Below are 21,233 nucleotides of genomic sequence, written 5' to 3'. Positions count from 1 at the left end.
TTGTTACCAGTCCAGGGAGGACCTGGCTTGGCAGTTCGGGCTGGACTGTTCCCATGGGGCACAGGGTCAAGACTGATATGCATATGGCTGGGTTCAAACTGGAATGGCATGGTGAGCAAAAAAACGATGGATTTAGGCCCAGATCTCAGTACTGGGGTGAATGTATGACATTGTTCTGCATTCTGTCCATCAATTGTTGTTTTTGCATTTGTCACCCCGAGTGGGAAGGGTATGCTCAGACGTGAGTCCCGTGCTCTCCATGCCACTGGAATCAAGCTATCCTGGCTGACGAGGGCTGAAAGCCCGAAACCGGTCCTAGGTTGCTTGTTACCAGTCCAGGGATGACCTGGCTTGGCAGTTCGGGCTGGACTGTTCCCATTGGGCACAGGGTCAAGACTGATTTGCATATGGCTGGGTTCAAACTGGAATGGCATGGTGAGCAAAAAAACGATGGATTTAAGCCCAGATCTCTGTACTGGGGTGAATGTATGACATTGTTCTGCATTCTGTCCATCAATTGTTGTTTTTGCATTTGTCACTCCGAGTGGGAAGGGTATGCTCAGAAGTGAGTCCCGTGCTCTCCATGCCACTGGAATCAAGCTATCCTGGCTGACGAGGGCTGAAAGCCCGAAACCGGTCCTAGGATGCTTGTTACCAGTCCAGGGAGGACCTGGCTTGGCAGTTCGGTCTGGACTGTTCCCATGGGGCACAGGGTCAAGACTGATTTGCATATGGCTGGGTTCAAACTGGAATGGCATGGTGAGCAAAAAAACGATGGATTTAAGCCCAGATCTCTGTACTGGGGTGAATGTATGACATTGTTCTGCATTCTGTCCATCAATTGTTGTTTTTGCATTTGTCACCCCGAGTGGGAAGGGTATGCTCAGACGTGAGTCCCGTGCTCTCCATGCCACTGGAATCAAGCTATCCTGGCTGACGAGGGCTGAAAGCCCGAAACTGGTCCTAGGATGCTTGTTACCAGTCCAGGGAGGACCTGGCTTGGCAGTTCGGGCTGTACTGTTCCCATGGGGCACAGGGTCAAGACTGATTTGCATATGGCTGGGTTCAAACTGGAATGGCATGGAGAGCAAAAAAACGATGGATTTAGGCCCAGATCTCTGTACTGGGGTGAATGTATGACATTGTTCTGCATTCTGTCCATCAATTGTTGTTTTTGCATTTGTCACCCCGAGTGGGAAGGGTATGCTCAGACGTGAGTCCCGTGCTCTCCATGCCACTGGAATCAAGCTATCCTGGCTGACGAGGGCTGAAAGCCCGAAACCGGTCCTAGGATGCTTGTTACTAGTCCAGGGAGGACCTGGCGTGGCAGTTCGGGCTGGACTGTTCCCATGGGGCACAGGGTCAAGACTGATTTGCATATGGCTGGGTTCAAACTGGAATGGCATGGTGAGCAAAAAAACGATGGATTTAGGCCCAGATCTCTGCACTGGGGTGAATGTATGACATTGTACTGCATTCTGTCCATCAATTATTGTTTTTGCATTTGTCACCCCGAGTGGGAAGGGTATGCTCAGACGTGAGTCCCGTGCTCTCCATGCCACTGGAATCAAGCTATCCTGGCTGACGAGGGCTGAAAGCCCGAAACCGGTCCTAGGATGCTTGTTACCAGTCCAGGGAGGACCTGGCTTGGCAGTTCGGGCTGGACTGTTCCCATGGGGCACAGGGTCAAGACTGATATGCATATGGCTGGGTTCAAACTGGAATGGCATGGTGAGCAAAAAAACGATGGATTTAGGCCCAGATCTCTGTACTGGGGTGAATGTATGACATTGTTCTGCATTCTGTCCATCAATTGTTGATTTTGCATTTGTCACCCCGAGTGGGAAGGGTATGCTCAGACGTGAGTCCCGTGCTCTCCATGCCATTGGAATCAAGCTATCCTGGCTGACGAGGGCTGAAAGCCCGAAACCGGTCCTAGGATGCTTGTTACCAGTCCAGGGAGGACCTGGCTTGGCAGTTCGGGCTGGACTGTTCCCATGGGGCACAGGGTCAAGACTGATTTGCATATGGCTGGGTTCAAACTGGAATGGCATGGTGAGCAAAAAAACGATGGATTTAGGCCCAGATCTCTGCACTGGGGTGAATGTATGACATTGTTCTGCAATCTGTCCATCAATTGTTGTTTTTGCATTTGTCACCCCGAGTGGGAAGGGTATGCTCAGACGTGAGTCCCGTGCTCTCCATGCCACTGCAATCAAGCTATCCTGGCTGACGAGGGCTGAAAGCCCGAAACCGGTCTTAGGATGCTTGTTACCAGTCCAGGGAGGACCTGGCTTGGCAGTTCGGGCTGGACTGTTCCCATGGGGCACAGGGTCAAGACTGATATGCATATGGCTGGGTTCAAACTGGAATGGCATGGTGAGCAAAAAAACGATGGATTTAGGCCCAGATCTCAGTACTGGGGTGAATGTATGACATTATTCTGCATTCTGTCCATCAATTGTTGTTTTTGCATTTGTCACCCCGAGTGGGAAGGGTATGCTCAGACGTGAGTCCCGTGCTCTCCATGCCACTGGAATCAAGCTATCCTGGCTGACGAGGGCTAAAAGCCCGAAACCGGTCCTAGGTTGCTTGTTACCAGTCCAGGGATGACCTGGCTTGGCAGTTCGGGCTGGACTGTTCCCATGGGGCACAGGGTCAAGACTGATTTGCATATGGCTGGGTTCAAACTGGAATGGCATGGTGAGCAAAAAAACGATGGATTTAAGCCCAGATCTCTGTACTGGGGTGAATGTATGACATTGTTCTGCATTCTGTCCATCAATTGTTGTTTTTGCATTTGTCACTCCGAGTGGGAAGGGTATGCTCAGAAGTGAGTCCCGTGCTCTCCATGCCACTGGAATCAAGCTATCCTGGCTGACGAGGGCTGAAAGCCCGAAACCGGTCCTAGGATGCTTGTTACCAGTCCAGGGAGGACCTGGCTTGGCAGTTCGGTCTGGACTGTTCCCATGGGGCACAGGGTCAAGACTGATTTGCATATGGCTGGGTTCAAACTGGAATGGCATGGTGAGCAAAAAAACTATGGATTTAGGCCCAGATCTCTGTACTGGGGTGAATGTATGACATTGTTCTGCATTCTGTCCATCAATTGTTGTTTTTGCATTTGTCACCCGAGTGGGAAGGGTATGCTCAGAAGTGAGTCCCGTGCTCTCCATGCCACTGGAATCAAGCTATCCTGGCTGACGAGGGCTGAAAGCCCGAAACCGGTCCTAGGATGCTTGTTACCAGTCCAGGGAGGACCTGGCTTGGCAGTTCGGTCTGGACTGTTCCCATGGGGCACAGGGTCAAGACTGATTTGCATATGGCTGGGTTCAAACTGGAATGGCATGGTGAGCAAAAAAACGATGGATTTAGGCCCAGATCTCTGGACTAGGGTGAATGTATGACATTGTTCTGCATTCTGTCCATCAATTGTTGTTTTTGCATTTGTCACCCCGAGTGGGAAGGGTATGCTCAGACGTGAGTCCCGTGCTCTCCATGCCACTGGAATCAAGCTATCCTGGCTGACGAGGGCTGAAAGCCCGAAACCGGTCCTAGGATGCTTGTTACCAGTCCAGGGAGGACCTGGCTTGGCAGTTCGGGCTGGACTATTCCCATGGGGCACAGGGTCAAGACTGATTTGCATATGGCTGGGTTCAAACTGGAATGGCATGGTGAGCAAAAAAACGATGGATTTAGGCCCAGATCTCTGTACTGGGGTGAATGTATGACATTGTTCTGCATTCTGTCCATCAATTGTTGTTTTTGCATTTGTCACCCGAGTGGGAAGGGTATGCTCAGACGTGAGTCCCGTGCTCTCCATGCCACTGGAATCAAGCTATCCTGGCTGATGAGGGCTGAAAGCCCGAAACCGGTCCTAGGTTGCTTGTTACCAGTCCAGGGATGACCTGGCTTGGCAGTTCGGGCTGGACTGTTCCCATGGGGCACAGGGTCAAGACTGATTTGCATATGGCTGGGTTCAAACTGGAATGGCATGGTGAGCAAAAAAACGATGGATTTAAGCCCAGATCTATGTACTGGGGTGAATGTATGACATTGTTCTGCATTCTGTCCATCAATTGTTGTTTTTGCATTTGTCACCCCGAGTGGGAAGGGTATGCTCAGACGTGAGTCCTGTGCTCTCCATGCCACTGGAATCAAGCTATCCTGGCTGACGAGGGCTGAAAGCCCGAAACCGGTCCTAGGATGCTTGTTACCAGTCCAGGGAGGACCTGGCTTGGCAGTTCGGGCTGGACTGTTCCCATGGGGCACAGGGTCAAGATTGATTTGCATATGGCTGGGTTCAAACTGGAATGGCATGGTGAGCAAAAAAACGATGGATTTAGGCCAAGATCTCTGTACTGGGGTGAATGTATGACATTGTTCTGCATTCTGTCCATCAATTGTTGTTTTTGCATTTGTCACCCCGAGTGGGAAGGGTATGCTCAGACGTGAGTCCCGTGCTCTCCATGCCACTGGAATCAAGCTATCCTGGCTGACGAGGGCTGAAAGCCCGAAACCGGTCCTAGGATGCTTGTTACCAGTCCAGGGAGGACCTGGCTTGGCAGTTCGGGCTGGACTGTTCCCATGGGGCACAGGGTCAAGACTGATTTGCATATGGCCGGGTTCAAACTGGAATGGCATGGTGAGCAAAAAAACGATGGATTTAGGCCCAGATCTCTGTACTGGGGTGAATGTATGACATTGTTCTGCATTCTGTCCATCAATTGTTGTTTTTGCATTTGTCACCCGAGTGGGAAGGGTATGCTCAGACGTGAGTCCCGTGCTCTCCATGCCCCTGGAATCAAGCTATCCTGGCTGACGAGGGCTGAAAGCCCGAAACCGGTCCTAGGATGCTTGTTACCAGTCCAGGGAGGACCTGGCTTGGCAGTTCGGGCTGGACTGTTCCCATGGGGCACAGGGTCAAGACTGATTTGCATATGGCTGGGTTCAAACTGGAATGGCATGGTGAGCAAAAAAACGATGGATTTAGGCCCAGATCTCTGTACAGGGGTGAATGTATGACATTGTTCTGCATTCTGTCCATCAATTGTTGTTTTTGCATTTGTCACCCCGAGTGGGAAGGGTATGCTCAGATGTGAGTCCCGTGCTCTCCATGCCACTGGAATCAAGCTATCCTGGCTGACGAGGCCTGAAAGCCCGAAACCGGTCCTAGGATGCTTGTTACCAGTCCAGGGAGGACCTGGCTTGGCAGTTCGGGCTGGACTGTTCCCATGGGGCACAGGGTCAAGACTGATTTGCATATGGCTGGGTTCAAACTGGAATGGCATGGTGAGCAAAAAAACGATGGATTTAGGCCCAGATCTCTGTACTAGGGTTAATGTATGACATTGTTCTGCATTCTGTCCATCAATTGTTGTTTTTGCATTTGTCACCCCGAGTGGGAAGGGTATGCTCAGACGTGAGTCCCGTGCTCTCCATGCCACTGGAATCAAGCTATCCTGGCTGACGAGGGCTGAAAGCCCGAAACCGGTCCTAGGATGCTTGTTACCAGTCCAGGGAGGACCTGGCTTGGCAGTTCGGGCTGGACTGTTCCCATGGGGCACAGGGTCAAGTCTGATTTGCATATGGCTGGGTTCAAACTGGAATGGCATGGTGAGCAAAAAAACGATGGATTTAGGCCCAGATCTCTGTACTGGGGTGAATGTATGACATTGTTCTGCATTCTGTCCATCAATTGTTGTTTTTGCATTTGTCACCCGAGTGGGAAGGGTATGCTCAGACGTGAGTCCCGTGCTCTCCATGCCACTGGAATCAAGCTATCCTGGCTGACGAGGGCTGAAAGCCCGAAACCGGTCCTAGGATGCTTGTTACCAGTCCAGGGAGGACCTGGCTTGGCAGTTCGGGCTGGACTGTTCCCATGGGGCACAGGGTCAAGACTGATTTGCATATGGCTGGGTTCAAACTGGAATGGCATGGTGAGCAAAAAAACGATGGATTTAGGCCCAGATCTCTGTACTGGGGTGAATGTATGACATTGTTCTGCATTCTGTCCATCAATTGTTGTTTTTGCATTTGTCACCCCGAGTGGGAAGGGTATGCTCAGACGTGAGTCCCGTGCTCTCCATGCCACTGGAATCAAGCTATCCTGGCTGACGAGGGCTGAAAGCCCGAAACCGGTCCTAGGATGCTTGTTACCAGTCCAGGGAGGACCTGGCTTGGCAGTTCGGGCTGGACTGTTCCCATGGGGCACAGGGTCAAGACTGATTTGCATATGGCCGGGTTCAAACTGGAATGGCATGGTGAGCAAAAAAACAATGGATTTAGGCCCAGATCTCTGTACTGGGGTGAATGTATGACATTGTTCTGCATTCTGTCCATCAATTGTTGTTTTTGCATTTGTCACCCGAGTGGGAAGGGTATGCTCAGACTTGAGTCCCGTGCTCTCCATGCCACTGGAATCAAGCTATCCTGGCTGACGAGGGCTGAAAGCCTGAAACCGGTCCTAGGATGCTTGTTACCAGTCCAGGGAGGACCTGGCTTGGCAGTTCGGGCTGAACTGTTCCCATGGGGTACAGGGTCAAGACTGATTTGCATATGGCTGGGTTCAAACTGGAATGGCATGGAGAGCAAAAAAACGATGGATTTAGGCCTAGATCTCTGTACTGGGGTGAATGTATGACATTGTTCTGCATTCTGTCCATCAATTGTTGTTTTTGCATTTGTCATCCCGAGTGGGAAGGGTATGCTCAGACGTGAGTCCCGTGCTCTCCATGCCACTGGAATCAAGCTATCCTGGCTGACGAGGGCTGAAAGCCCGAAACCGGTCCTAGGATGCTTGTTACCAGTCCAGGGAGGACCTGGCTTGGCAGTTCGGGCTGGACTGTTCCCATGGGGCACAGGGTCAAGACTGATTTGCATATGGCCGGGTTCAAACTGGAATGGCATGGTGAGCAAAAAAACGATGGATTTAGGCCCAGATCTCTGTACTGGGGTGAATGTATGACATTGTTCTGCATTCTGTCCATCAATTGTTGTTTTTGCATTTGTCACCCGAGTGGGAAGGGTATGCTCAGACGTGAGTCCCGTGCTCTCCATGCCCCTGGAATCAAGCTATCCTGGCTGACGAGGGCTGAAAGCCCGAAACCGGTCCTAGGATGCTTGTTACCAGTCCAGGGAGGACCTGGCTTGGCAGTTCGGGCTGGACTGTTCCCATGGGGCACAGGGTCAAGACTGATTTGCATATGGCTAGGTTCAAACTGGAATGGCATGGTGAGCAAAAAAACGATGGATTTAGGCCCAGATCTCTGTACAGGGGTGAATGTATGACATTGTTCTGCATTCTGTCCATCAATTGTTGTTTTTGCATTTGTCACCCCGAGTGGGAAGGGTATGCTCAGACGTGAGTCCCGTGCTCTCCATGCCACTGGAATCAAGCTATCCTGGCTGACGAGGGCTGAAAGCCTGAAACCGGTCCTAGGATGCTTGTTACCAGTCCAGGGAGGACCTGGCTTGGCAGTTCGGGCTGAACTGTTCCCATGGGGTACAGGGTCAAGACTGATTTGCATATGGCTGGGTTCAAACTGGAATGGCATGGAGAGCAAAAAAACGATGGATTTAGGCCTAGATCTCTGTACTGGGGAGAATGTATGACATTGTTCTGCATTCTGTCCATCAACTGTTGTGTTTGCATTTGTCACCCCGAGTGGGACGGGTATGCTCAAGCGTGGGTCCCGTGCTCTCCATGCCACTGGAATCAAGCTATCCTGGTTGAAGAGGGGTGAAACCCCGAAACCGGTCCTAGGATGCTTGTTTCCAGTCCAGGGAGAATCTGGCTTGGCAGTTCGGGCTGGACTGTTCCCATGAGGCAAAGGGTCAAGACTGATTTGCATATGGCTGGGTTCAAACTGGAATGGCATGGTGAGCAAAACAACGATGGATTTAGGCCCAGATCGCTGTACTGGGGTGAATGTATGACATTGTTCTGCATTCTGTCCATCAACTGTTGTTTTTGCATTTGTCACCCCGAGTGGGACGGGTATGCTCAGACGTGGGTCCTGTGCTCTCCGTGCCACTGGAATCAAGCTATCCTGGCTGAAGAAGGGTGAAACCCCGAAACCAGTCATAGGATGCTTGTTTCCAGTCCAGGGAGGACCTGGCTTGGCAGTTCGGGCTGGACTGTTCCCATGAGGCACAGGGTCAAGACTGATTTGCTATGGCTGGGTTCAAACTGGAATGGCATGGTGAGCAAAAAAACGATGGATTTAGGCCCAGATTTCTGTACTGGGGTGAATGGATGACATTGTTCTGCTTTCTGTCCATCAACTGTTGTTTTTGCATTTGTCACCCCGAATGGGACGTGTATGCTCAGACGTGGGTCCCGTGCACTCCATGTCACTGGAATCAAGCTATCCTGGCTGAAGAGGGGTGAAACCCTGAATCCGATCCTAGGATGCTTGTTTCCAGTCCAGGGATGACCTGGCTTGGCAGTTCGGGCTGGACTGTTCCCTTGAGGCACAGGGTCAAGACTGATTTGCATATGGCTGGGTTCAAACTGGAATGGCATGGTGAGCAAAAAAACGTTGTTCTGCATTCTGTCCATCAACTGTTGTTTTTACGTAAGTATTCAGGGCATCAAACGGTATTTGCAGTACATGCAACATTTAGATATCAAACGTCAAATAGTACCCACCTGATATTAGAGTGTCACATTAAGAGAAATATGGAATAAACTTGATAAAGAAAATATGTTTCTTCAAATACTGTCTAGTTTGCTGAAATGAACATAAAAGCATACAGGGTCGTAAACCTTTGAAAAAATGTTAGCAAATGTAGAACTATAAGAAATTCACAGTGATATAAAGGGTAGAGAAATATCTTATAGAGAGTCCAAATATGATTACAACAATGCATGTAAATTGTGCAGTGTAAGGCCTTCGCGAATGGAGAGCGCATCATAGCCCCATAAAGGACAAGGTGGCTTCCGCAGCCTTCTGATAGATGTGCACCATATGTGGATTAAACATTAAAACACTGAGGAAGAAAAAAGAAAAATAAGGTAGAACCAGGAGTACATAGGGCCTGGAAGGGTGGTTTAGAACCAATTGTGGCAAGAGAGCGGTAGGCCGTAGAGCAATCATTCTGACTTATGCTCAGTTTTTACGAAGAAGAGGGACCAATATCAGTCACCTGCGTCAGGGGGTGGTCCTCTAGGATGGTGTCTCTAGAGCAGAGGTCTTCAAACTGTGGGGCGTGCCCCCATGGGGGGGCGTTGATGGGTTCCCTGGGGGGCGCAAATGCCTCTGCAAACACATGTAAATGAAGATGGCCTGGAAGCTGCATTTCCAGACTGTCTTCATTTACTCAGTGCCCTTGAAGTCAAAACTGTGATCGGAGTGCCTTGGGGTCAGAGGACACTCTGTGTGCTTGCAGGGTCAAAGATGTTGCTAAAATCAAAGTCTTCGTTTTGTGTATTCACAGTAATTTAAGTGCATGATTGCTATATGTGGGAATTAAACTGGTACTTTTGAATGGAAATATGCCAGGACAGTGTTAACAAGTGTAAAAACGGCAAAATTATTCGGTCATGCTATCACAAAATGTTCAGCATTATTTAGCATAATTCGCCTTTGCTGCAAAATGTTGTTAACCCTGCTGCATAATTTGGCCTTCTCCTGCCACATAATTCCAGTGCCCCTGTTTATAGTGCTGTGAGGCCACAGTCTGTGGCAGAAAGCACTGTATACATGTAAGTCAGTATTTTAAAATAATTTTTCACATAGTATAAGCTAGGGTGCTGCAAATTGATGCAGTGTTTGAGATAAAACACGTTTTTACAAAATATAGTTTTTAGTAATGAGTAATCAGACTATATCTAATGCAGACATGTTTATGTGTCTCCGTTATTCCAGAACTCAGCTGATAACACCACAACATTACATCTATAACAGAATAAATATTTGCCACCATGAAGCTTTAAGCAGAGCTACTGGAATTATTCAGCACGAGAGGACCACATTATGTGGCATGGTTGAATAACTTATGCAGCAAGAAAACATAAATTATGCGGCACAATGCAGCACATTTTGTGGTTAGCATTACTTCATTATTTTGACATTTTAACTTATGGTTATGCTGTTAGGAGCAATATTTCACCTCATTAGTACCAGTTTAACACCCAAATACAGCAATAAGCAGTTACAAGATTACCAGTCAATCTTTGCAAAAGACCTTCCACTGCTCCTGAACACTGTCACGTTTTAAGTAACTTTTATTCCATTTGAGCTGGAATCCATTTTTTTGGGCTAAATTCTGCAGAATTCGCAGCAGATGATGGATTATGTAGCAAATGCGGTAAACTCATAATTATGTGGAAAACGCCGCTTCTGCAGAAACTCATAATTCTAGTGACCCTGGCTTTAAGTGACTCAATCAATTAAGGCTAGTAAGAAGGCTGGTTTCTTCTCTATCTTTCTGCAGTACCCCCACACCCTTCAGGCAGAGTCACCTCAAAGTCAGCATTAACTGTTCAGGGACAGTTTTTATTGTGATAGCTATGTTTGGAGCAAAAAGGTTCTCCCTATATGACTTGAGGCCCCAGAGGAGGGAGAAAACAATGTAAAAAAGGAAATAGTTAACCTCTGAGCCGGCCTATATACTTAGATGATTGATCTATTAAGATTCCACATTATCTAAACAACATTGCCAATTGTCACTTCAGATTTTATCACTGTCTTTGTAGAAACATAATTGTTCCTTTATAGTTTTTGAATCCATGAAATATTTTATTTTTAATTAGAATCAAGCGAAAAATACATTTTTTTCTTTTTTTTGGAACATTTACATTTTTAGTTCTAACATGTCACATAGTTGATGTGATAAAAAACAATCTTCAATATTGTATATATTTCAAAAAATGTTAAACTAACAACAGTCGGTCCTGAAGAAGGTGGTCCTCCACTGAAACGCGTGTTGACCGCGATTTTGTTCTCATCACAGTGATATTGAAGATTGTTAATCTCCAGCTTGTCAATCTGATCTAAGTTGACCAATCCAAGGGTCCGGTGTTTTCCCTTTTCCCTTTGTCTTTCCTTTAGCATTCAAAAAATTATTTTTCTTGAATGAATGTAAGTATGAATGATTAGTAAATGTGTATATTGCTGTCTAGGATGTTATAGTAATTTTTGTATTTGTTGTCTAGGATGTTCTGATTATTTTTTATCACATCAACTATGTGACATGTTAGAACTAAAAATGTAAATGTTCCAAAAAAAAGAAAAAAATGTATTTTTCGCTTGATTCTAATAAAAAATAAAAAATTTCATGGATTCAAAAACTATAAAGGACCAATTATGTTTCTACAAAGACAGTGATAAAATCTGAAGTGACAATTGGCAATGTTGTTTAGATAATGTGGCATCTTAATAGATCAATCATCTAAGTATATAGGCTGGCTCAGAGGTTAACTATTTCCTTTTTTATATTGTGATAGCTATGTCCATGGGGAGGCAGGTAGAAGGCAAGCTGGGTTGCATTCAGATGCAGAGCCCTAATCCTCTCGACCCTGGGGCCTCAGAGTAATGGTCCAGGAGAAAGAGGAAAGGAGCGAGATTCATGGATGTTGTCAAATAGATGACCCAGAACAGAGAGCACTGTATGGGGGCTAATGTTTATATTTACAAATGGCCAGAGGCAGCTTCTTGAGAGCAATACCACAAAGAAGGGGACAATTTAAGTGGCCTTTTCCTTTTTTTTTTTTAAAGGGCCGATCATCGGTGCAGCAGGTACTGCTGCCAGGTGTGTTAGTGGCCACTGTTGGTTATCATTAATGAAGCAGATGCAGCAGGGCTGGGGCCCAGGGGTTTGAGGGGCCCACTGCATCACCGTTATGACTGTCTACCTTTAAAAAAGGGGCATGGGAGATTATTTTCCTTTCTAGCATTACGACCAAGGGCACCCTCGCAGTAGAAAGGGATACAACATGGGAGCTCTTTTTTTCGAACAGGACAGAGAGCCTGTTTCAAGATTGGAGTGATGGTCAGGCATGATGGGGACGAGGTGAAAGATGCAGAGGAGATAGCCTGCTACTCAGGACTGCAGTTATCATTAGTACAGTAGGTGTAGTTGCATTAGGGTCTAAGGGTGTGAGGGGCACACAAACAAACCCAATTCTGGGGAGCAGTTTTTGGGACAATACATGTTTTTGTTTCATGCATGAACTACAGAAAAAGTACTCCTGAAATCATCTCATAAGCCACGCCTTCTGCACGCAGCCATATCCGTCCTGCTCTCCCAATCCTTGCTGTAAAGTTTTGGAGCGGGCCCAACCTTAAAAGATTTTCCTTAGGGGGTCTCAGAGCAAAAAAGTTTGAAGACCTCTGCTCTAGAGTATGTTAGGAGAGAGTCCTCAAAACTTTGGAGGGCTCGCAGTCTAGGAGAGACGTAGCAGGCATGTTCAGTTTGGGAGAGATGGTCTATAAGAGGTTGCCAAGTGTGTTTGAACTTGGTATCTGTATGGGTTAGGCCGGATGTCAGCAGTTCCATTGCCATGACATGCCATAGGACCAAGAACTATGCTGACATTGGGGGGAGACGTCTTCTATTGGAGGGCTATAGATTGTTTTGCAGCTGCTAGCATATGCATGATAAGACGCCAATCACAATGTGTCATGGCTTTGAGTTGCATTGGTCTCATACCCAATAAGGTCCCTGAGGGGAGTTTGGTATAGGGAACCCCACTGTGTCCATGATGTGGCTTAGGACCTCTTTCCAGAACACCGTCAAGAGCGGACATGCCTGCCAGATATGAATGAGTCCCCTGTCGCTGATTGACACTTCCAGCATAGGAGGAAGAGTGTAGGGAGCATTTTTCTATAGGCGCGAGGGGTGTAGTACCAGGAAGTCATTAGATCATATGCTGATTCACGTTGGGTAATGCTCCTCTAAATTCTAGGGATGTCAAGCCATAGTTTTGTGGGGAGAGCTCTTCTCGTGTGTCAGCTATCCGTTGCTTTTGGTATGTATGGGGATGGCTGGGTTGTGAATGTTGTAGCACCTGATATGTGCAAGATATTAGGCTGTGGGTGACCTCAAAGATTCGGACCAGGGACCAAATGGGGGTGAGCAGTCTAGGGGCTTCCAGAGCCTATTTAGGAGTAAGCAACAAGTGGTGAAGTTGGTAGTATTGAAGTCTGTCAGCTTCAGTAATATGGAAAGATTGCTTGCATTGTTCAAAGGTTTCAAACGAATCACCCTCAAAGAGGACCTGGATAACTCAGCACTTCCCCTGACTACAGGATGGAGTGCATCTGATTATAAAGCCGGAGGGATCATGGTATTCCATGTGATAGGTGTATTAGGTGAGGGGAAGGTTATCAGGCCTCTAGCGATCGCGATCCTGTCCCATATCTCGAGAACTGCTTTCGTGGGGGTTGCTATGTATGCTCTGCGGGGTTGTACCTTTATGGCTATTCACACAATTGAGGTGTTGCCCGTCCCCCATAGAAATCTACCTCCTCAAGTTGAAGACGGCAACACCGACTTCACGGTGACTGTCTCCCACTCATTAGCACGTAAATCAGGCTGCGGCCATTCCATCACTAAGCTCGCCTACCCCACTGATTACACTCGGGATCCTACATTAATCGGATTCCATGCGTGTCCGGATTAATCATGTGTGACCTCACACAGTTATTTACTGCCCGTATTATACCGGATTCCTTCAACTCATAGGGTTCCTTCTGGTTGCCCAATTCTTCGTGCTCACAATTTTCTTGTCCTGATGATGATCTCAAATCAGTGAGATCGAAAAGCCGTCAACCTCTACACATCAAAACTCCTTTTACTGTTTAAATTTCAATCAAGATTTTTTTGTCTATGTTGTCAATCTGATGTATATATTTTAAATGTCACCTTCACTCGCCACTTCACGCTTGTTGTCACTTCTTGTGAGCAGTTGAACTATATTTCCTCAAATGTATTTACTTTATTGTTTAATATATATATTCTATAATGCGAAAGCCCATCTGTGTCCCTGCCTACATCCAAAAAATAGCTTATTACTGCTTAATCTGGCACTAATTGCCTTAGATATACCTAATGCTGTAGGTACATTAATTAACGTTGCCTTAAATTCAAGAGCTCTTGCTACTTTGGGACCTGTTCGGCCCTTCATTAACTATTGCCTTCCTACATTACCATTGCTCTGGGGAGCCAGGCTAGGTCCACACAAGGGCCTGCAAGATACTACCCAGTCCCTGTGAAACCAGTGTTTTTTGCTCTCGCAAACCACCCATTCAGATATGTATCGAAGATGGGATGCCCAATAATATTTCAGAAGATTAGGGCAGGCGAGACCACCGCGATCCCGAGCTAGCATAAGCAGTTTGTTCGGAAAAGCACAGGCGGCCCTTACCCCAGATGAAGGAGGTTAGGTCATGTTGATGGATTTGGATGTCTACCTGACGGATAGGTGTAAGCAGGGTTTGAAAGAGGTAAAATAATTTAGGTAGAAGTGTCATTTTTAACACATTGAGGAGACTGAACCAGGAGATGGGAAGCTTTTTACAGCAGCTCAGTTCTTCTTGGACTTCTCTTCGACAAGTTGGCCTATTGGCCTGGGTTCAAGAAGAGAGGGACGGAGTCAGGATAAGGCCTAGATAAAGGATTGAGTGTTCTAACCAATGTAAGGTCCAGAGCAGGGATGATAAGAATCAGAGCGTGAGACTTGGTCATGTTAATCTTGAAGCCTGAGACTAGTTCAAAAAAGTGGAGAAGCGAAGTTAGTGCTGGAATAGAAGTAGCCAGGGTAGTAAGAGAGAGTATTAGGTCATCTGCGAACAGGGATACTTTATGATCGTGGCCTCAAAAGGGTATGCCCATTATATCTGGCAATTGGCGGATAGCGATAGGGGTTCCACTGCTAAAGCAAAAAGGAGAGGGAAAAGTGGGCAACCTTGTCTGGTGCCCCTCTGCATAAAGTCTGGAGGTGTAAGTTGACCGTTGATTCAGAATCACACTGTGGGGGAAGTGTAGTGGGCCATTAGCTTAGAAACATTGTCTGTCCTAGGCATATTTTATGGAGCACTGCACACGGAAACTGCCAATCGACATGGTTGAAGGCCTTTTCTACGTTAAGGGATATCACAAAGGCCTGGATCTCCCTCCTTTGGTCTTTTTCAATAAGGTGGGCAATACGTCGAATGCTGTAAGCCCTCTGGTGGTGGCAGATGAACCCCACCTGGTCTGGATTGATCAGTCCGGGAGGTAAGGCTCGAGACTGTTCACTAGTATCTTAGTATACATTTTAGCGTCAGTGTTACATAAGGCAATAGGTCTGTAACAGGTGCATAAAGATAGATCCTTTCCAGATTTGGGGATGAGAACCACCTCCACTTCTGACATCATGGGGGGTAAGTCATGTTGTGTCAGAGAAGATATTAAAGAGGTGGAGTAAGTGGTCCTGAAGTTGCGGAGGAAAGCACGGTAAAAGATAACCGGGAGGCCGTACGGTCTCGGAGTTTTATTCATCTGAAGTTGTTTTAGTGCTCTACCCAACTCAGCTAAAGTCATTGGGTTCTCTAGCAAGTCCCTTCGGCGGGTGAGTGACTGCAGCATATAGCTCAGTGTAAAACATGGCAAAGGATTGCCCCTTGTCCCGTTTAGATGTGGCCCAAGCGTTGTCTGCCTGTTTGATTTTGGAAATATGTGCTTTAGTAATTTGAGCCCAAAGGTTATGTGCTAAGATAGCCCCCACCTTACCCCCCTCAACCAATTTCTGCTTAAGTGACTTAAGTGTTTGTTATGCCTTATTAGTGCAAGGTAGTCTCAGTTGGCTCCGTTGCAGGGTATGGTGGTGCTTGTGTTCTTTTGAGGATGCGACGTTGTCTGTGCATTCTAAGAACTTTATGCCATTGGTTAAATTGTTTTCAACCAGGTGAGCTTCTTGGGAGCTGGCAATAGTGATGGAAGATATGACACCTCGGATGGTTGCATTAAAAACATCCCATCATGTGGCTGCAGGTAGCTCTGGGGGGGATTCATGTCAGAGAAAGCTGACATCTCCTGGAAAATCACAGCCAGATCTACAGTGTCCCATAAGATATAGGGAGAAAGGCTTCATCTGTAGGGGGCGTTGTGGTGTCTACCCAGGAATCGAAAAGTCACCGCTACGTGGGCGTGATATGATATGGATATGTCTGCGATATCAGTCGATTCCAGAGAGTTAATTAAAGAGTGAGAAAGGAAACACAAGTCAATTCTAGAGTAAGAGCAGTGAACATGTGAGAAGAAGGTGTGGTCGCGTACGTCTGGGGAGTGATATCTACAGGCATCCGCCATGCCCAAATCTATAAGGTACCTCTTCAAGGCAGCTGACATTGCCCCTGTGTTCTGGTAAGTAGCAGCACTACGATCCAAATCGGGATCCCAAACCATGTTAAAATCACCCTTAAGAATCACCGAGCTCTCCAGGGAGAGCAACTGGTCTTTCAGCAAGGATCTCAGGATGGCATCTTGTACCCGATTAGGCGCATAGATATTGAAAAGGGTCAAAGGCTGTGCAACCAATTGGGTTTGTAGTTTTAAGTACCAGCCCTCAGCGTCCCGCGTCACCCAAGGAGAGGCCCACCCCAAATTGTATTTAGTTAGTATGACAACCCCTCCTGTTTTGGAGGTGGCCGACGCCCAGTATTGATGGGGACATTTGAGGTAGGTCATTAGATGTGTATCTGTGGAGAGCAAGTGAGTTTCCTGGAGGACAGTAATGTCGGGGTCTTGGAGGAGTAGGTATCACCATATCTGTCATCTCTTATTAGGAGAATTAAGCCTGTTGACATTAATTGAGAGGAGTTTGATGAGCGGATTTGTCATCACATTGTTATGGGGAGTAGTCGAGGGTAATGTTTTAGTCATGCGTGGGAGGTTTATATTCCCCTAGTAGTTAATAATAGAACTTATGAAGCACGTGGCGGGTTCCCCCACTGTTGAGATTATGCATATAAGAATATGAGAAGATCGTTGTGTCAAGCTCGTCCACCCCCCAGTTTAGGTAAGGAAAGAAAAAGGGGAAGGTAGCAGGGTGAGGCCAACAGGGCTGTAGGGTGTACTAAGTACCTCACAAAAAGTAATGGGATGCTAGTTACCAAAAATAGGCCCCTACTGTGTCTTACAGCAGAAAGCAGTAGAAAGAGAAAAGTCTTTATTTATAAAGACGAGAATCCTCACTCACCCAAAGGTGACATGCTTCATCATTGGGTCCCCTCTTGCACACTGCAACCGCAAGGTATACAGTGTGGGCTACAACTCTCCAGATAGAATGAGAGGAGTGTGAGGTGTTTTACAAGGTTACCAATTTAGGCAATGGGAGTGAGGGGCAGAGTGCACAATACAAAACAAAAAAGTGCATTACAAATAGCTCCTGGGTGACATAAAAAGTTTAATGATTGTCCCCATGGGCTAAGATTAAAAGCAAGTGATACAGGACTGAAATAATGTCCTATTTGTCAATGGTCGACATGTTTCTGCCAATTGATTATAAATTCGCGGCATTCATCAGGACCTCCAACGTTATCACTCTGCTAAAAACTCAGTGAAATATATAAAAACAAATTTGATATGGTAGTTCTAGGACAGTGGAACCAGCTACAGTCCGGTCCAGTGTCTACAAAACACATATATAGGCATCATAATTATTGTAAATTTCAACCATAGTGTACTCCCTGCACAAACACCACACACGTGAAACCAAACTTCACACGTGATTTCTTCTTAAAAAAATGAACACGTACGTAACATCACTCACCTCGGGGGTAATAATAATTTACCTCCACCTTTAGGGGAGTATTGCCTCACCTAACCAGTGTGCCTCAGATCACAGTTTTCTAAGGGTGAAACGAACACAAATAAGCATAAGAAAAAACATAAGAAAAAACAGGTCAGACTCCCTCCATAGACTGCATATAACAATAAAATAGATTGTATAATTCATTATATAAATAATATTCTCATTAAAAGACATATGTTATGTCATCTCAACCAAACTAGGACAGCGCCATACATATGATCTCACACAGTCTGTCTCATAAGATAAGGATCTGAAAAGAATCCTCATATAGAGACCCAGAGCAAAAGGACTGAGAGCGTAAGGCACCCTCAAAATGTATACATGCTAATCATAAGGTCTACAATGACTAACATAGTGATGTTAATAACTGGCATGGTCAAAACGGCACTTCACAGTTATCCGATACCCCAAATATTAACGCTAGCATTTATAGCGTGTCAAAGTTACTCATTACGTATATAACGGGACATAATCAGTTTATGTTAAAGGCCTGGAGCACAACCACCGTCCCCCCATTACCTAAAGATAAGCTGTATCGTGTCTTTTCATGGCGATCACCCAAAGGGAAGCCCGGTTGATTCCGGAGTCCTTATATCGCACCACTGTGTACTCCGTGGTATTGAGACGGCCGGAAGTGTATACAATCACTTCCGGGTCATAAGAACCATGGGAGGTGTAGTTCAGAAAGCACAATGCAACTACTCAGTGACGGGAGAGATTTTGTACGATGAAAACTGTAAAACGAGAGAGCGCCCTATACAAATAGCACTATCTAGCAGAAATTATAAACGTGTGTTACAAAAATGATGGTAACACCTACACTGTTCACACGGAGCACGATCACTCGAGTATATTGCTTTTTCAAAATAGGAAGCAATCATGTGTATATATATATATATATTACCTACTGGCGGTCGCCAGTAGGTAGTTATAGTTAGGACCCCTTTTCCATAGGAAATCCGCAACATTCTATTTTGAATAACTTTGGCGCCGGTCGATGAATCCTCGCGAATTTCTCAAAATAGGTGGGGCGCTACGCTCCGCTCCTACCCTGAAAGTCTCGGGGGGATTCGTTAAAGCGGGGGCTGAGATAAAAGGGGGGTCCCAAAACGCGTTTTTCCCATGCATTTTTCCATAGGACCTTTAGAACGAGCTACAGCCCGAACGGCTGAACAGAATTACTAGAAATTTGGCAGAGAGGTAGCCATAAGGTCAAGGAAGTGCCTTTTGCAGGTCTGGTGTAAATCTGTTCAGTATTTCCTGAGTAAATAGCATTTAAAAGCATATATATATGTGGGCGGAGCCTAACCACACATCTCATCCTGAGATCTGATTGGCTCTCAGCACTTCATCCAAGAAGTGTTGGCAGCCATCTTGGAACAAATATACATGATAGCACCTCATTAAAAAGCATTGCAGTTAATAGAAGGTTTTAAGACTTTAGTTACATTATAAATCATTTGTTGATGGTACCATACTCATTTTAGGAATTGTGGTATGTTCTAAGGTGATTTCAACATGTGAAAAAGCCTTCTGCTGGGATATCATGATTGAGAGAAAAATATTTTCTCATGCTTTTACCACAGAGGTTTGGAAGGTGATCTATAGGCTAAACTGAGAGCTTATTTTCTGTAAATTCACATTATCTTTCTCAGTCATGTGAGAATGAAGTCTGATATTCTCAGTAAAACATGTACATCCAACAAGGGCAGAGACTGTCAGTTGATTCCTTTGTGTTCTACTGCAGCTTCCCAGAGTGTTCCAAAGAACTACTAGAGCGCTAACAGTCCTACTTATGATAAACGTATGGCACACCTGAAGCCATCTTGCTTGGATTAAAGTGGTAACTCTTAAAACATTTAATTTAAAAAGGAACAAAATGAGGGGGTTCATTTTTCCATAAAAAGTATGATTAGTGCTGCAGAAAGAAAAATTAGGGCACATTTTTAGTGACTTCTCAAATCCTCTTCTATTTCATTAAAAAATTCTGACATGCAGACTGAAACATGCACTTTCAATACCAGCAGCAGTTTTCCCTGGTGAGCAGTAGCTTTACTACAGTGATCTAATGAGCAAAAAGAGTGCTAACATTCTGAATTTATGGCAAATGTGTGACACATCTGAATGCCTTCTTGATGGAATCAAAGTAAAAAACTGAAAGTATTTCCTACTGAGGAGACTGCAGTAAATGAGGAAATTAGGAAACTTCATAACAAATAAGTCTCCCAAGATGGCCACCAGAGACAAAAGAGCCCAAATGTAGCCCAAATATCACCCAGATGTAGCCCAAGTATAGCCCAATGACAGAATGTCCCAGAATGTTCTTAAAAACAACTAGAGCGCTTACTGTCTTCATTATGACAAAAGTATGGCACACCTGAAGCCATCTTGATTGGAATAAACTGGTAACACTTAAAACATTTAATTTAAAAAGGAACACAATGAGGAGGTTCATTTTGCCATAGAAATTATGATTAATACTGAAGAAAGAAAATGAGGGCACATTTTGAGTGACGTCTCAAATCCTCTTCTATTTCATTAAAAAGTTCTGACATGCAGACTGAAACATGCACTTTTAATACCAGGAGCAGACTTCCATGGTGGAGTAGTTTTACTACAGTGATCTAATGAGCAACTAGAGTGCTAACATTCAGAATTTATGGCAAATGTGTGACATATCTGAATACCTTCATGATGGAATCAAAGTACAACACTGAAAGCATTTCCTACTGAGGAGACTGCAGTACATGAGGAAATTAGGAAACTTCATAACAAATAAATCTCCCAAGATGGCCACCGGAGACAAAAGAGCCCAAATGTAGCCCAAAATCAACCAGATGTAGCCCAAATATAGCCCAATGACAGAAGTGTGCAAAACACTTATTATTTTGTGTTTTTGCAGTGTTATATAGTGCAGACTTGTCAGGTATTGGAGTGCTTTACATGAGCATTGGTTACATCACACAAGAACAAATTCATTTTGGTTGTAGACATGGGGAGACTAAGTGATTTGACCAGAATCACAGAATGTCGAGCTGAAGCAGAAACTTCAACCTGGTTCCCCAGTTGCAAAGTCTGCAGTTCTGGAAGTAACACCACATCCTCTCCCCTAAGTGCAACATTTAATCAAGTGGTCAACTGGATAAAAAAACATAAAGATAACAAATAATTTAAAAGTGCTTTGTCGCTATTTGAAAACTCAGAAAATATGTCCTTATTTTAGTCTTTTAGAGCACTAACCATAATTTTGATGCCAATAAGACCCTCTCATATATGTAATTTCTAAAGGAAATGCTCTAGGTATTACAGTTTTGATTACATCAAGATGATGTCAGGCGTTCCACACTTTTGTAATAAATATAGAATGTTAGCAATCTAGTTGTTCATTAGGATACTGTTGAGAGGCAGAGGCCAGGGGCACGGACTCTGA

Source organism: Triturus cristatus, chromosome 5_1 (genome assembly GCF_964204655.1).
Source record: "Triturus cristatus chromosome 5_1, aTriCri1.1, whole genome shotgun sequence".
Taxonomy (NCBI): Eukaryota; Metazoa; Chordata; class Amphibia; order Caudata; family Salamandridae; genus Triturus; species Triturus cristatus.
The sequence above is the reverse complement of the archived record's forward strand: the minus strand, read 5'-3'. Positions refer to the sequence as shown.